Here is an 18,687-nt window from a genome sequence, read left to right on the forward strand (position 1 = left end):
ATGACCGTCGATCGCATCACGTTGCAATTTTTAATACTGAGGGCGCAGTGAGCACGTAAAATTGGCTAGAAAATGGTGTCTCCCGCCATGTGTGAGCGCCTGCTTTTCATGTAGCCCACATAACGTAAATGTCATTCTTTTCCTTCTTGATCACAATTCTATGTCGCACAGCGCAGGGACAATGAAGATGCTCCTGCAGCTTTTCGATAGAAAATGTTTGATCACCCACCATACAGTCCGGACTTAGTTCCCTTTGATTTTTACTTCTAGCCACGTGAACCGTTGGCTATCAAGACGACATTTTGGTGCAGACAACGAGCTGCAGAACATCTTAGAGAATTGGCGTAAAGCACAGGCTGCTGCCTTTTATGACGATGCTATTAGAAATTTGGTACGACGCTACAACAAAAATCTAAGTCGCAGCGGTGACTATGAAAAGAAGCTGCTGCAAGGCTTAGCTAATTGTTGCAAACAAATATGTTTCTTGACTCGTGCTGAAACGACCATTCTCGCAATTTAAAAAAAAAAAAAAATTCTCGCCGTGACTAAAGGAATCCATAACGAACCGTTTAGTTTTATTGCGAATATTTCTCATCTGTTTCGTTAATCGAACTAGTTGAACGTGGCAGAATGATGAGTCGTAGTCGATAATCTACTGAACGAATGCTCTGTCTACGATCTCCTTCATAAAACACACTTCCTTCGGATTAAGATAATTAGTCTCCCCATGTCACCTCCCTTCCCCAATACAAGATGTATTTTGTCGTTCTATCACACTTCCGACTGAGATTGTATTTTACGAATTAAATTAATTTTTAATAATATATTCTTAGTTGAGATAGTAATTTGATGTATTCCCTTACCATTCAAGGTGAAAGTAGTGCTAAATGCTACGTGCCGGACCAACTTCATGTGTGTTTTGTTCCACTATTTTATTCCCGTTCTCAGTGGTCAAGATTTTTACGAAGTTGATGGTCAACTGTGTGTCTCATTCCTGTCCATAGACGCAAGCTGTTAAGGAACTTTTTGGCTGTTGGATGAAGTAGGCAGCGTAAACTTAACAATCTTTCTTGTTTTAAGACAACCACGTCCTTCCTATTTTCGTTTGGCTGAAACAAACGGCACTATTGTCACACAATATGTACCTTACAGCCGGCCGGGGTGGCCGAGCGGTTCTAGGCGCTACAAATGGTTCAAATGGCTCTGAGCACTATGGGACTTAACATCTGAGGTCATCAGTCCCCTAGAACTTAGAACTACTTAAACCTAACTAACCTAAGGACATCACACACATCCATGCCCAAGGCAGGATTCGAACCTGCGACCGTAGCGGTCGCGCGGGTCCAGACTGTAGCGCCTAGAACCGCTCGGCCACCACGGCCGGCTCTAGGCGCTACAGTCTGGAACCGCGTGACCGCTACGGTCGCAGGTTCGAAACCTGTCTCGGGCATGAATGTATGTGATGCCCTTAGGTTAGTTATGTTTAAGTAGTTCTAAGTTCTAGGGGACTGATGACCTCAGAAGTTAAGTCCCATGGTGCTCAGAGCCATTTTTTTGTATCTTACATAACGGCCATGTTTCTGTCTAACTGCAGTCGCGAATTCAAATATTCTTGGTCAGAAGAAGCTTAACTTCCTCTGATGAAGTATGCACGTTTTGATTTTCACTTCGCTTGTCAACCTATAGATTCCGAGCGTTAGTAAATGCAGCAGCCTTTCGCCGATAGATCAACGGCCTTGTTTCATAAGATCGCTAGGTAAAATCGTCAGTAATGCCTCTCGCGTTATCGAGCCTTATTTCTCACGCCTTCCGCACATAAGTTATTCAATATTGCGCAAACTTATGCTCCAGAGCTACTTTCGTCATTAACACATTATAGCACACGGGTGTTAGTATGCAATTTTCTATATCCCAGTAATTTAACAGTTTGCTTTAGCGTTAGTTTAGTGCTTAATTAATTTCTGCCGTACACGGAAACGAAATTCAGTGCTGAAAATATGTATCCTTCTTGAAGCTAAATTGTGCTCTCGAGTTTAAACAGGGTGGTCCATGGACCGTGACCGGGCCAAATATCTCATGAAATAAGTGTCAAACGAAAAAACTACAAAGAACAAAACTTGTCTAGCTTGAAGGGGGAAACCTGATGGCGCTATGGTTGGCCCGCTAGATGGCGCTGCCATAGGTCAAACGGATATCAACTGCGTTTTTTTTTTAAATAGGAACCCCCATTTTTTAGTACATATTCGTGTAGTAAGTAAAGAATAATGACTGTTTTAGTTGGACCACTTTTTCGCTTTGTGATAGATAGCGCTGTAATAGTCACAAACATATGGCTCACAATTTTAGACGAACAGTTGGTAATAGGTAGGTTTTTTAAAATAAAATACAGAACGTAGGTATGTTTGGTCATTTTATTTCGGTTGTTCCAATGTGATACAGGTACCTCAGTGAACTTATCATTTCTGAGAACGCATGCTGTTACAGAGTGATTACCTGTAAATACCACATTAATGCAATAAATGCTCAAAATGATGTCTCTCCCCTCAATGCATTTGGCAATACGTGTGACGACATTCCTCTCAGCAGTGAATAGTTCGCATTCCGTAATGTTCGCACATGCATTGACAATGCGCTGACGCATGTTGCCAGGCGTTGTCGGTGGATCACGATGGCAAATATCCTTCAACTTTCCCCACAGAAAGAAATCCGGGGACGTCAGATCCGGTGAACGTGCGGGCCACGGTATGGTGTTTCGACGACCAATCCACCTGTCATGAAATATGCTCTTCAATACCGCTTCAACCGCACGCGAGCTATGTGCCGGACATCCATCATGTTGGTAGTACATAGTCATTCTGTCATGCAGGGAAACATCTTGTAGTACCATCGGTAGAACATTACGTAGGAAATCAGCATACATTGCACGATTTAGATTGCCATCGATAAAATGGGGGCCAATTTCCTTTCTCCCATAATGCCGCACCATACATTAACCCGCCAAGGTCGCTGATGTTCCACGTTTCGCAGCCATAGTGGATTTTCCGTTGCCCAGTAGTGCATATTATGCCGGTTTACGTTACCGCTGTTGGTGAATGACGCTTCGTCGCTAAACAGAACGCGTGCAAAAAATCTGTCGTCGTCCCGTAATTTCTCTTGTGCCCAGTGGCAGAACTATACACGAATTCAAAGTCGTCGCCATGCTATTCCTGGTGCATAGAAATATGGTACGGATGCAGTCGATGTTGATGTAGCATTCTCAACACCGACGTTTTTGAGATTCCTGATTCTCGAGCTATTTGTCTGCTACTGATGTGCGGATTAGCCGCGACAGCAGATAAAACACCTACTTGGGCATCATTGTTTGTTGCAGGTCGTGGCTGACGTTTCACATGTGGCTGAACACTTCCTGATTCCTTAAATAACGTAACTATCCGGCGAACGGTCCGGACACTTGGATGATGTCGTTCAGGATACCGAGCAGCATACATAGCACACGCCCGTTGGGCATTTTGATCACAATAGCCATACATCAACACGATATCGACCTTCTCCGCAATTGGTAAACGGTCCAATTTAACACGGGTAATGTATCACGAAGCAAGAATGTTACGTGATACCACGTACTTACACGTTTGTGACTATTACAGCGCCATCTATCACAAAGCGAAAAAAGTGGTCCAACTAAAACATTCATATTTCCTTACGTACTACACGAATACGTAATAAAAAGTGGGGGTTCCTATTAAAGAAAAACGCAGTTGATATCCGTTTGACCTATGGCAGCGCCATCTAGCGGGCCACCCATAGCGCCATCTGGTTTCCCCCTTCAAGCTAGACGAGCTTCGTTGTTTGTAGTTTTTTCGTTTGATGCTTATTTCGTGAGATATTTGGTCCGGTCACTATCAATGGACCACCCTGTATATGAGTCATTAGTCTTCTGACTGGTTTGATAAGGCCATCCACGACTTCCTCTCCCATGTATCTTTATCTCAGAATGGTACTTCCACGCTATGACCTAAATTATTTGTTGGATAAATTCCAGTCCCTGTCTCCCCCTGCAGATTTAGCCCTCTATAGTTCCCGTTGGAATCACTGATCCGTTAATACATCTCGTATCATCCTTCCCGACCTCCACCCACTTTCCGAATATTTATTTGCTCTCAGATTCTACGGACAACCTCATGACTTCTCTTTTTATCGTTCCGCCTAATTTTCGTCACTATCTCTTCGATGTTTACATTGAGCTCTAGGGACGAAGACTGCATCCCTTTCTTACACTCATTTAATACGAGCACTTCGTTCATGGGCTTTCATTCTTATTATTCACTCTTGGTTCTACTAAAAACTGTAAATTACCCGTCTTTCCTTACAGCTTACACCTATGTGTCTCAGAATTTCTAACATCTTGCACCATTTTACTTCGTCATAAAATTTGTCTAGGTCGACAAGTCTTATCAAGATGTCTTGAATTTTTCTAGTATCGTATCCATTATTACTTCAGGACTGCCTCTCTCGTGCCTTTACAATTCCTCAAACCAAATTCTTCGTCATCTAACATGTACTCAATATTCTTTACCATTATTCTGTGTATTATTATCTTCGGGAACTTGGATGCATGAGGTGTTAAGCTGATTTTGTAAAAGTTCTGCAGTTACCTGCTCTTGCCATCTTCGAGATTGTGTGAATGATAATTTTCCGAAAATTTCATGGTATGTCTCCAGTCTGATAGATTCTGCACACCACCTTGGTTGCCCTTTCTCCCAGTGATTTTAGGAACTCCGAAGTGTAATTATCTGTGTCATCTGCCTTAATTAATCTAAACTTGTCCCAAGCTCAGTCAAACTCTAAATGTGATACTGCGTCCCCTATGTCTTCCAAATAATCTTCCACTTTTTATTCTTTCGCAAATGTGCGTACAAACAAAGCACTGGGTTTTGATGAAATGTAACCGGAGTGCCTGAAAAGCCCGGGCCCAGAAACTGAGCATTGGTTGTTGCAGCTATATAGCAGGATTCCCTGAAAATTTAGAGCTGCAAAAATAATAGCTACCAAAAACAACCACGGTAAAGATGGCAAAGAAAATTCATATTACAGGCCAATGCAACCATTAACTGACAAAGTAACTGCACTGCAACAAGCAGGTTTTCTAAGGGACCACAGCTGCTGTGACCAGGTATTGACATTAGCATCTTGTATGGAAGCAGGCTAAAAACGTAGACTAAAGACAGCAGTACCTTTTGCTGATTTTACGGCAGAATTTGTTACTTATCGCATAGCCATGGCCTGATACTTGAATTTGCAGAAATACTGGTTAATCTAAAGCTTACGATACTTACCAAGAGGTGATTCCAAGTATTCCTAGGAGAAAAAGTAGCAGATAGCGAAGGCTTAAGTGGGCTACCACAGGGTTCAGTGCTATTACCTAACCTTTCTAATCTTTATACCAGTGATGGGATAACATTAATGCTAAAAAGATCCAATTCGATGACGCCCTACTGTTAACTTATCAAGCAGGAAAGATGTAGGATTGCGAAACAGCTTTGATCACAGATTTAAACATAGTGGGTGATTACTTCAAGAACTAGAGATGGAACCCAAACCCATCTAGAACAGAGATCAATGCTTACGATCTTAATAACTGTGAGACAAATCGCAAATTGAATGTTATATTTGGAAATGTTCAATTTTAACATAGCCCATATCCAAAATACTTCGATATCGTTTTTCATTGGACACTTAAGAACCACTTGGAAAATACAGCAATAACGGTGAGCACTAGGACTAATATCATTAGGAAACTAGCTGGGTCAGGGTTGGGTACAAACGCAGGCACTCTTTCTACTGCTACATTAGCATTGGCTTACTCTACATCAGAGTAACGTGCTCCAGCATAGGAAAAGAATTAACATACTCGCAAATTTGATGTTAAACCAAATCAGGCAGTGAGAATAATTTCTGGCATTACTAAATAAACACCAGTCTCATGGCTGCCCGTATTATGGAGTATTACACCACCATCAATTAGAAGAGAAGCAGCAGATGTAAAAGAGTTCCAAGAGTGTGCTACTCATTAGAGCTCACTTCTTATAACCAGTTACAGAATAAATCCGCCAACAGGCGTGTATCCAGAAAATCACCCTTGAGAAAGCAAAATGCGCTTCATATACACTTAAGCGCCAAAGAAACTGGTATAGGTATGCGTATTCAAATACAGAGATATGTAAATGTAAATGCCGTGTGATTAGGGCCTCCCGTCTGATAGACCATTCGCCTGGTGCAAGTCTCGATTTGACGTCATCTCGGCAACTTGCACGTCGATGGGGATGAAATGATGATGATTAGGACAACACAACACTCAGTCCCTCAGCGCAGAAAATCTCCTACTCAATCCGGAATTGAACCCGGGCCCTGAGGATTGACATTCTCTTACACTGACCACTCAGCTACCGGGAGCGGACACAGAGATATGTAAACAGGCAGAACACGGAGCTGCGGTCGGCAACACCTATATAACACAAGTATCTGGCGCAGTTGTTAGATCGATTACTGCTGCTACAATGGCAGATTATCAAGATTTAAGTGGGTTTGAACGTGGTCCGATGGGTCGTAGCTTCTCCGAAACAGCGATGAAGTGGGGATTTTCCCGAACGACCAATTCACGTGTGTACCGTGAATATCAGGAATCCGCCACAACATCAAATTTCCGACATCGTTGCGGCTGGAAAAGATCCTGCAAGAACGGGACCAACGCAGACTGAAGATAATCGTTGAACTTGACAGAAGATCAACCCATCCGCAGATTGCTGCAGATTTCAATGCTGGGCCAGCGTGTGAACCATTCAACGAAACATTATCGATATGGTCTTTCGGAGCTGAAGGCCGACCAGTGTACCCTTGATGTCTGCACTTCACAAAGCTTTACGCCTCGCCTGGGCCCGTCGACCCCAACATTGGACTGGAAACATGTTGCCTGGTCGTACGAGTGTCGTTTAAAATTGTATCTAGAGGATGGACGTGTAAGGTTGTAGAGACAACCTCATGAATCCGTGGACCCAGCACGTCAATAGGGGTCTTCAAGCTGGTGGAGGCTCTTTAATGGCTTGGGGCGTGTGTAGTTGGAGTGATATAGAACCACTGAAACGTCTAGATATAACTCCGACAGGTGACACGTACGTAAGCATCCTGTCTGATCACCTGCATCCATTCGTGTCCATTGTGTATTCCGATGGACTTGGGCAATTCTGGCAGGACAATGCGACAACCCACACGTCCAGAATTGCTACAGAGTGCCTACAGGAGTGTCTTCAGTACACTCTTTCCACCTATCCTCTCTACTCTACTCGTTTAACACTGCAACTCATATTTTGCGCTTCATGTTGACGTCTCTGTTTTTAATTACAATTCCGTTTGATTTAGTTCATTGCTATGTATTTTAGACTTGTTATCCAGAAACTCTAAGCAGATCGTGCATATTTGTTCATTATGGTGACATATAATGTTTTATATTATGTATGTAGTAGTAAATAATGTTAACAGCAACCATTGGTGATATTAATGTAGAAATAAAACAGAACATTGATAAAAAGAATGAACCAAAAAAATAAAATAACATAAAATAAAGGCAATTAATTCTAGTTCCGTGAATAAATTCCATCTTATGTTACTGGCAGACTCGGAAGAACTCGATTACAACTATACCTATTTCTAAACCTATTGTTGCTACACTATTTTACATCACCCGCATTGGTGTGTGCGTGCCTCGGCAATCCTCGAGTCTACGCATAACCGAGTGGGTGGCCATAGCATTCTTTCTTGCCTTTTCTTTTTTTTCTTATTAATTTATTTGTCTATGTTTATATTTGAAGTTTCTATTAGTTAAATTTATGTGCGTCTATCATTACCTATAATTGAGGAGACACTTCTTGTGAACTGTTGACATTATTTTGATATTCAGAGCGTCCTCTTGATGTTATTATAGACTGAAATTAAGCAGTTTCCTTCCAGACATTCGGTAAGGGTATCATATACAGATCGCAGTCTAATTGTCTGCAGTCCCTCTCTATCTGAAATAGGGGGCATCTGAGAACGACATGATCAGCGGAACCTTCCTCTCCACATTCACAGATTGGTGTGTTACTACATTCCACTCGATGCAGACGTTTAGGATATGGTCCGTGACCTGTTTATGGGTGTACTATACCTCGAGTAGAGGCAATATCGCGCAGTTAGAGACTGTTCCTGAAGCTTGGGTAAATGCTGTAAATACATTTTGCAGTGCTCCTAGTGGAATTCATCTGAATTCCATGCTCGTAAATGTTTTTATCGGTAATATGCGTTCCTGTGATCTCGTAAACACGATAATATTGCTCACGTCCCTACCAACGCAGCGCTGCCATGTAACGGACCACGATAACCATCGGACGTACCCCGTGAATCACCAGTACCCCTCTACAGATGTAGTACGAAAGGCACTGGTGAGCCTCAGAAGTACGTTCCTGTAAATTCCTCGCAGTGTTGTTTTGGAGCTGCCTAATCTAAGGCAATGTGCCCAAACACTGGCAGCCAAATCCGCAAAGGCAATGAAGATAGCATCGTAATATGACCGCATTACATGCAACGATAATTTATAACCAGCACGGGCAATCTTATACATAATTTTGGCCGCTTCCTGAGTAACAAATTTTACGTCTAAAAGGACGCCTATATATCGAAAAACGGTGCTGCGTTTCACAGGCTTCCGTCAAGCCTCAGGAAAGGATTTCTGGCAAGAGAAAGCCTTCCCTTTAGAAATATATGTGTGGTATTACGAACAGCTGTAGTAGTACGTTGCTCTTGTACCAATGCTGCATGTGAGCAGGCACATCATTCGCCTTTTCCTCAAGGTCCACCCCGGCGTCTGCAGACACAACTACTAGGATGTCATCTTCAGTAGCTTCTGCCCCGTCTAACAGATGTAACAGCGGCCCAACACTTGTTGCCTGATGGTTTATACGTCTTCGCTCTGAGCCATTGGCGTTGTCGAAGGGATAGTGGTGGACTTGTGTCTACAGAGAGACTACTCAGGCCACCACAGATGGTCGAATGCGTCTGCAATGTCAATCACTAGGGAAACAACATAATTCAAATTTTCTATATGCTGAAGAGCCCTATTAACCGCATCATCTATAGACTTCCCTTTTCAGAATCGATATTGACACTTGTTTAGATCCAAGTGCTGTGCGGCTACAACCGATCATAGAGCAGACGTTCCTGAACTTAAGCCAAGACGTTTAACAAAAAAATAGTCTATATCTTTTTGGTGATGGCGTGTCTTTATCCTTTCTCTTCTTAATCACTATTTCTGTAGCTGTTTACCATATTGCAGGGATCCTACCTATTCGCAACATCTCGTTTAGTAATGATGTCAGATATGGCACTATCAATGAACCTACCAACCACACGACCTCGGACCAAGTCCATTTCCAGTTTTTAGCTTGGAAATTGCGACAGCAAAAATTCTTCTTGAGCGAACGGTATCATCAACAGCTGCTTGTCGTAATCGTTATCTAATTCACTTCTAAGTTATGTGTGTATTTCAGAATCTGTATCTGTGTAATGGCTCTGAGCACTATGGGACTTAACATCTGTGGTCATCAGTCCCCCAGAACTGAGAACTACTTAAACCTAACTAACCTAAGGACATCACACACATCCATGCCCGAAGCAGGATTCGAGCCTGCGACCGTGGCGGTCACTAGGTTCCAGGCTGAAGTGCCTACAACCGCACGGACGTGTCTCTGTAATCATCAGGACGTAAGGCGGTTAGCAGATGTTCTGCTGACTCCCTCCATCCAGCCGTCATTGAGCCATTTTCTTTACGAATTGTGGACATGACAGTAGGTCCCTTAACTTTTTCAGTCAATAATTTTATGGTCTTCCCCATACATCTAATTGCAGTTCCCTTCGTAGAAATTCATCCCAGTGTATTCTTGTAGTTACCTGAAGCAATATTTTGTAGCGCATTGTAATTACCCTGTATTCACGGAGCCTAGCAGTGCGCTCTGCTTTTCCTAGAGCACGTTGATAAGCTCTTCTTCTCGATCTTCCACTTCGCCTGAGCGTGGGAAGTTCTGGGCTCCGAGGCATTGCGACCTGACTGCTTACCTCTTTCTTAGGAGTATAAATGTCCTGCGCTCTTTGCAAGAGTTCAGTTAGTATTTGAGCACCCAAGTCTACATGTACCGCAAGCGATTCCATTTTAAATACTAAAGGTAGGTAGCTAAACCATCCCAATCCGTTATCCTGATGTTCAATCCAATTCTGCTTTCCGCTGCTTGTCTCTTGTGTTATTGTCTTTTCCCCCTTCGACGACAGTTGCATTATGGTCACTGGGTGTTAGGTAATGGAGCACTTACCAACTATTAATCTTACCTACTGCCATGCGGTTTACTAAAGTAACATCTATGCTCGTCCCCCCAATGTACTCGGATGGCCTTCTAGATTCGAGACAAAGAAGTCCAGTTCCTTTATTGCGTCCTCAAGTATCTCCCCTCGTTCGTCAGTTTGCTTACTCTGCCACAGAGAGGATTTTGCATTCACGTATGTTACCACGAGGAAAAATGCACCTTGGCCATACAGAGCAAACCGTCCTTAGTTTATCTATGTAAGGTAAGCATGTATATGCTTACTAAAACCCACTTTGCCTGCGCGTCCTTCACTTCTACTGTGCCCATGTGCTTGACACACAGCTATGCCATGTTTGTCACAGTGAATTTCTTACTTGTTACGAAAGTGGCACATATTTCCTCATCGTGGCCAGTAACTGTCCCCATATTCGCAGGAAAATGCGGGAGCTTTTTGTTTTTAGAGTATGGTTCTTGCAAATAAACTACACTCCTGGTAATGGAAAAAAGAACACATTGACACCGGTGTGTCATACCCACCATACTTGCTCCGGACACTGCGAGAGGGCTGTACAAGCAATGATCACACGCACAGCACAGCGGACACACCAGAAACCGCGGTGTTGGCCGTCGAATGGCGCTAGCTGCGCAGCATTTGTGCACCGCCGCCGTCAGTGTCAGCCAGTTTGCCGTGGCATACGGAGCTCCATCGCAGTCTTTAACACTGGTAGCATGCCGCGACAGCGTGGACGTGAACCGTATGTGCAGTTGACGGACTTTGAGCGAGGGCGTATAGTGGGCATGCGGGAGGTCGAGTGGACGTACCGCCGAATTGCTCAACACGTGGGGCGTGAGGTCTCCACAGTACATCGATGTTGTCGCCAGTGGTCGGCGGAAGGTGCACGTGCCCGTCGACCTGGGACCGGACCGCAGCGACGCACGGATGCACGCCAAGACCGTAGGATCCTACGCAGTGCCGTAGGGGACCGCACCGCCACTTCCCAGCAAATTAGGGACACTGTTGCTCCAGGGGTATCGGCGAGGACCATTCGCAACCGTCTTCATGAAGCTGGGCTACGGTCCCGCACACCGTTAGGCCGTCTTCCGCTCACGCCCCAACATCGTGCAGCCCGCCTCCAGTGGTGTCGCGACAGGCGTGAATGGAGGGACGAATGGAGACGTGTCGCCTTCAGCGATGAGAGTCGCTTCTGCCTTGGTGCCAATGATGGTCGTATGCGTGTTTGGCGCCGTGCAGGTGAGCGCCACAATCAGAACTGCATACGACCGAGGCACACAGGGCCAACACCCGGCATCATGGTGTGGGGAGCGATCTCCTACACTGGCCGTACACCACTGGTGATCGTCGAGGGGACACTGAATAGTGCACGGTACATCCAAACCGTCATCGAACCCATCGTTCTACCATTCCTAGACCGGCAAGGGAACTTGCTGTTCCAACAGGACAATGCACGTCCGCATGTATCCCGTGCCACCCAACGTGCTCTAGAAGGTGTAAATCAACTACCCTGGCCAGCAAGATCTCCGGATCTGTCCCCCATTGAGCATGTTTGGGACTGGATGAAGCGTCGTCTCACGCGGTCTGCACGTCCAGCACGAACGCTGGTCCAACTGAGGTAGAAATGGCATGGCAAGCCGTTCCACAGGACTACATCCAGCATCTCTACGATCGTCTCCATGGGAGAATAGCAGCCTGCATTGCTGCGAAAGGTGGATATACACTGTACTAGTGCCGACATTGTGCATTCTCTGTTGCCTGTGTCTATGTGCCTGTGGTTCTGTCAGTGTGATCATGTGATGTATCTGACCCCAGGAATGTGTCAATAAAGTTTCCCCTTCCTGGGACAATGAATTCACGGTGTTCTTATTTCAATTTCCAGGAGTGTATATCAACACTCAGCTCCTCAATTAGTTTCCGTATTTCAGTCATTACCAGTTTACTTCGAGCAGCACTGATCTGTAGTGGTATCTTTACCCTTTGAAGTGTTTCGAGTGTGAACAAAGCGCTTCGAAGGGCGGAGAGCTGGGTGAAAGAAAACGCGTCCATACGCTTTTACAAAATCCACGTATAAATGCTCAGTGTCGAATGGTTCATTTCATTTCGTGAACTCCTGCCGAAGGAAGTCACATAATTCTTGAAATTCAGTAGGCAAATTATTTACTTCCATCAAGTCTAATGCCCTGGGTGTAGCATATGTAATAGATTTTCCTTTAGGATGCCCAGATTTAATAACATGTCCTGAGCAATCTGCAATACACTGCGACCTCCAAAATACTTAACTGGACATTAACTTCTAAATTTTTATAAATTTTATTTGTGGACAATTGAAAATCATTATTAGTAGGGCTCGAAATGCTAGAGATTTTTTTTGTATTTGATTGAAGGATCTGATTTTCACTGCGTTTCTTGTACTGATCAGTATTATCACGTCACCATACTCCACTTCACGCGGAAATAGTGGAGGCTCTGCATGTGAAGTAGAAGCTGCGTGGGTGTCTATTCCTACTGCAGATGCGATGTCTATGTTATCATAGTCATCACCATCTATACAATACACTTTGACTGGAATTCTGTATAAATGCGGTGTAGGGTTGGACAGATGACAAATCGGGAAGCCTTCCGCTGCAGGCATTGTTGCACCAGGAACGTCTCTTCTGTTGGCAGCCCCGCAGCTTGGGTTGAGGCAGGTGTTCTCCACATGGTCTCTCCTTGAACGAAGTTTAATAAATTCATCTGGTGTGATTTCGCAAGTGATGAGAAAATACCTTCTGGTCTTGAAGGCTGGTCATAATGAGTTATACTGTCTGTGTTAAAACATCCTGAATGTTCAGCTTCATTTGCACAGAACCGCTGTAGCTCAAGTTCATTTATCATGCAACGCATCTTTGTCTGAATTATTATTCATTTAAGAGACTGTCTTCTAGTTCCTTTGCAGTTGCGGTCTCTAATCTCTTCCGCAGTATCATGTCGGTTATAAAATTCATAAGTTTAAGGTTCTGTTTCTCAATGAACTCCGTAGTAATTGTTGCTGGAATGTTGTCAAAATGTGACACTGCTCTTCCTGGCAGTATAATCTCAAGTTGCTGAAGCCACGTTATGGCTCGACGCCAATGCCAGGCTGCTGTCGACGGGGACTTGTGCATCCGTTTGCTGAGCAACATATCTTCTGTTTCCTGATTTACGTAGATTTGATATGGTTGCTGACCACTCTATGTTTATTTTCTCATGAGACCCAGAAAATATTAGATACAGGCTCCCAGGTAGATGCCATTTTCTTCGACTTCCGGAAGGCGTTCGATACAGTTCCGCACTGTCGCCTGATAAACAAAGTAAGAGCCTACGGAATATCAGACCACCTGTGCGGCTGGATTCAAGAGTTTTTAGCAAACAGAACACAGCACATTGTTCTCAGTGGAGAGACGTCTAAAGACGTTAAAGTAACCTCTGGCGTGCCACAGGGGAGTGTTATGGGACCACTGCTTTCCACAATCTATATAAATGACCTAGTAGATAGTGTCGGAAGTTCCATGCGGCTTTTCGCGGATGATGCTGTAGTATACAGAGAAGTTGCAGCATTAGAAAATTGTAGCGAAATGCAGGAAGATCTGCAGCGGATAGGCACTTGGTGCAGGGAGTGGTAACTGACCTTTAACATAGACAAATGGAATGTATTGCGAATACATAGAAAGAAGGATCCTTTATTGTATGATTATATGATAGCGGAACAAAAACTGGTAGCAGTTACTTCTGTAAAATATCTGGGAGTGTGGGTGCGGAACGATTTGATCATATAAAATTAATTGTTGGTAAGGCGGGTACCAGGTTGAGATTCATTTGGAGAGCCCTTAGAAAATGTAGCCCATCAACAAAGGAGGTGGCTTACAAAACACTCGTTCGACCTATACTTGGGTATTGCTCATCAATGTGGGATCCGTACCAGATTGGGTTGACGAAGGAGATAGAGAAGATCCAAAGAAGAGCGGCGCGTTTCGTCACAGGGTTATTTGGTAAGCGTGATAGCGTTACGGAGATGTTTAGCCAACTCAAGTGGCAGACTCTGCAAGAGAGGCGCTCTGCATCGCGGTGTAGCTTGCTGTCCAGGTTTCGAGAGGGTGCGTTTCTAGATGAGGTATCGAATATATTGTTTCCCCCTACGTACACCTCCCGTGGAGATCACGAATGTAAAATTAGAGAGATTCGAGCGCGCACGGAGACTTTGCGGCAGTCGTTCTTCCCGCGAACCATACGCGACTGGAACAGGAAAGGGAGGTAATGACAGTGGCACGTTAAGTGCCCTCCGCCACACACCGTTGGGTGGCTTGCGGAGTATAAATGTAGATGTGGATGTACGTTTGCTTGTATTTTAGATGGAGCCATAGTCTCTTCTAGCTACTTCACGTTCTAAAAGCATTGCATAAGCTGCACTGTCTTTCCCAGATGAGTCACATTTTCTGTTCCTGTTGCGACAAGGGCTGCAGCCAGGTTCTCACTAACTTTTGTGCATGGACTTTTCTGATGGCCCTCTTCTCCGTACTGGGAGCACACAAGCTCCTTACACTTACAGATCTTCTTGGAATGACCTTAGTTACAGCATTTATAACATTTTGGTATGTCCACAAAATCATTTATTCCTAGATCATGGAAACCGAGAAACACCTTTTATTTGTGCAGCAGAAGCTTACGAACACGAGGAGTGACCTCCATTACGTGATTGACGTAGGTGTTCTCTCGGGGTCTGGTTCTGGATCTCAGTCGTATACCTCTTCTTCAAACTCCTTTCGCACGTGTTCATACAAGATAAGCCCATAAACATCTTTGAGAAGTTCGTTGTTGTCCACTTCCTTGGGCACATTGTACACAATTTGTAGAGGCCTCTTCTTTCTTGGTGGTTCACATTTAATGGTACGCATCTAATTTACCTTCTCTTGAGGCTTTTTTCAGTCATTGCAAATTTTTCGTTTTCGCTACGACAACGCTGTTTGCTGTACGGATCGCTTTGATCCTAATCTCGTCCATCCTCGGTCTTAATTTCTTCTTTACTCCTTAGCATCCTTCTTCTTGGTGGATCAAAGAAGGAGTGTGTTGGTTTCCTGTTTTGCTGTATCATAGGTGTTGCACTTAGCTTCGGTTTTTGCTAAGCTGCGACAGCGCCATAAGAAGTGATAGACGTAGTCGCTTTTTCTGTCAGCTTGGAGGTCTCCTGCTCTAAAATCTCAAGGCGAGCTTTCTGTGCTCCCGAATCTGATTTGGAGATTTCTTGACATAATCTTTCATTCTCCTCTCACAGTTCTTGTAACTGTCCAAGCAACCTGGACTGAAACGTGGCCTATTTCGAGACTTTCTGCGTCAGTTCGTTTTTTACAGCAATAGGAACTTCCTTCCCTTCTTGAAGGAAATTGACGTTGTCATAGTAGAGTTCCTCAGATGATACCTCAGTCATATTCAATGGTTGGTATGTTACGTCGTCCTTTGGCATGGCTGTCGAGGCGCTATCACTCACATGCTGTGACGTGGCATTGTCTTCTGGCTTCTGTTATTGCCATAGAGAAGCACACTGTTTTCGTTTCATGTCTCTAGAATTTTGTCGAACAGACGCTATCGGCTGACGCCTCAGCTGTGGGCGTGACTGCGGCCCGTAAAGAACGCAGCTGCTGCCAGGCAGACCCTGATGCAGCACCAGGTCCCAGTTACTGCTGCTGCTGCAGCTACTGTTGCTGACAGCTGGAGCGGCTGACGCGGCAGCAGACGTGCCGAAACAAACACACGCTTGACCGTCGGTCGCTTATCCACGTATGGGGGCGAGCAAACGCACTTCAAAACTCTAATGACTTTCTTTCTGTAGTTTACGAAGTCTAAGGATCTAATCAATAACGCACCTGCTTGGATGTCGAGACGGTACTGTCGTGTCGCCTTTCGCCAAGATAACTCACCACATAAGGACTGCAGCGGCCAGGCGCATCATGAGCCGAGCCAGCTTGGCGTTGGTAAGAGAGAGAATTCATTATACTCGCCGCTGCCTGGATGACACTTCGAAGAAACTGCTAGATGTCCATCTCAAGATATCTTCAGTTCCATCTCCCATATCATGGGAATGGGATGACTGTGCCATCTGGACACAAGCAAACGGCGTAAGAAGAAAAGCTACGAGTAAGCAGACATCGAAGTTTGAACGCCTTGTAGCACGACAAAAGACTACGCAAGAACCTCCTGAGCGCACTGTCGTCAACCTTACAGGAAGAACGATCAATGACTCAGATATGTCGGTGCTCTTGAAAGGACTCAACTTCGCTCCGACCCAGAAATCTCTACCGATTATGGATATTATAAGCAGTGTGGACCTACACTCTGCCAGCCAATGAAGCAGAAGAAATACGTCGTGAAACGTGCCGTGCGCTCACCAGGGCCGCACCACTGAAACAGAACATCTCGAAGGAGGAGAGAGCGGCCATCCGCGAGTTACGCAGCGATCCTGAGTTGGTGGCCTTGCCTGCTGACAAAGGCAGTGCTACATTACTGCTCCTGCACTCAGAATATAAGAGAAAAATATACGAACTTCTCGATGATGCAGCATACAGAAGAATAGAAGGAGACCCGACAAGCCGCCTTCAAAGAAGAACCGTTGAACTTCTTTGCAGTACCTTTGATGAAAAAACTGTCAAGAAACTTCGACCACGAGCGGCTGCAGCGCAACGACTGTATGGGCTACCAAAGGTCCACAAGGATGGGACACCTATGCTTCCAATAGTCACCAACATACGAGCAGCAACCTATGAACTGACCCAACACCTGACGGGTCTCCTTAGTCCATTTGTGGGAAAATGCGAACACCACATCCGCAATTACATCCACTTTGTGCAACGGATACAAGAACTTCGGCTCCAGGATAGCGACTTGTTAGTGAGCTTCGACGTAGTGTCCCTCATCACTAGGGTACCACTGAAAGACTCCATCGATCTGATAAGCAAGAAATTCAACAACCTAACAAGGCTCTTCGGGATCGTGCTCACCTCAACATACTTCCTGTTCGACGGAAATTACTATGAACAGACAGATGGCGTCGCTATGGGATGCCCACTTTCACCGGTTGTAGCCAACTTTTTTATGAAGAATTTCGAGGAGAAGGCACTAGAACAAGCCAAACTAAAACCAACCTGTTTCTTCCGCTAGGTGGATGACACGTTCGTTGTTTGGCCAAATCGACGGGACAGCTTAAATGAATTTCTCGAACACCTCAACTCGCTGCACCCCAACATACAGTTCACTATAGAGGTGGAACAGGGTGGTGCCCTACCGTTTCTTGACGTCCTGGTGCAACGGAAACCTGACGGCAAGCTGGGACAAAAAATGGCTCTGAGAACTATGGGACTTAACTTCTCAGGTCATCACTCCCCTAGAACTTAGAACTACTTAAACCTAACTAACCTAAGGACATCACACACATCCATGCCCGAAGCAGGATTCGAACCTGCGACCGTTGCGGTCGCGCGGTTCCAGACTGTAGCGCCTAGAACCGCTCGGCCACTCCGGCCGGCCGAGCTGGAAAACATTGTATACAGAAAACCTACACACACCGATTTGTACCTAAATGCCTTCAGTTGCCACCACAACTACCAGCGTGAAGGCGTTTAGCGCACACTTGTTCACTGGGCACGATCGATCTGCTATCAGGAGAGCCTTCCAGCAGAACTGCAGCACCTCGAGACATTTCGGAAAAATGGGTGCAACAAAAGCAAATAAGACACGCACTCGACAGACTGCGCCTAGAGAACAAGAAGGAGCAACAGATGAACACAAGTCATAGAAATGCATTCCGTTTGTCGGAAACACCTCAAGAAAAATCGGTAGAATCCTGGGGAAACACATTGTGAAATGTGTATTCCGACCCCCTGAAAAAACCTTGACTCTACTGGGTTCAGTGAAAGATGACCTAGGCCTTCGAAAACCAAGCGTTTATGAAATTCCCTGTCAGTGCGGGAAATCATACATTGGGGAGCCACTCCGCACCGTAGAAGAGAGGTGCCGCGAACACAAGCGCCATACCGAATTACTCCAGGCCACTAAATCAGCCGTGGCTGACCATTGTATAAAGACTGGCCATACTATAGACTATGAAAAAACAAAAGTACTCCGTCAATCCTCTTACTTCTGGGACTGCGTTACTAAAGACGCCATCGAAATCCGACTACAGGACGATCTAATTAATAAAGACAGCGGCCTTCAACTTAGGCTTGGAACCCTGCACTCAGCCTGGAGAGAAAGATGCGGTCCCAGAGATCGACGACCGCC

Source organism: Schistocerca serialis, chromosome 3 (assembly GCF_023864345.2).
Source record: "Schistocerca serialis cubense isolate TAMUIC-IGC-003099 chromosome 3, iqSchSeri2.2, whole genome shotgun sequence".
NCBI classification, from domain to species: domain Eukaryota; kingdom Metazoa; phylum Arthropoda; class Insecta; order Orthoptera; family Acrididae; genus Schistocerca; species Schistocerca serialis.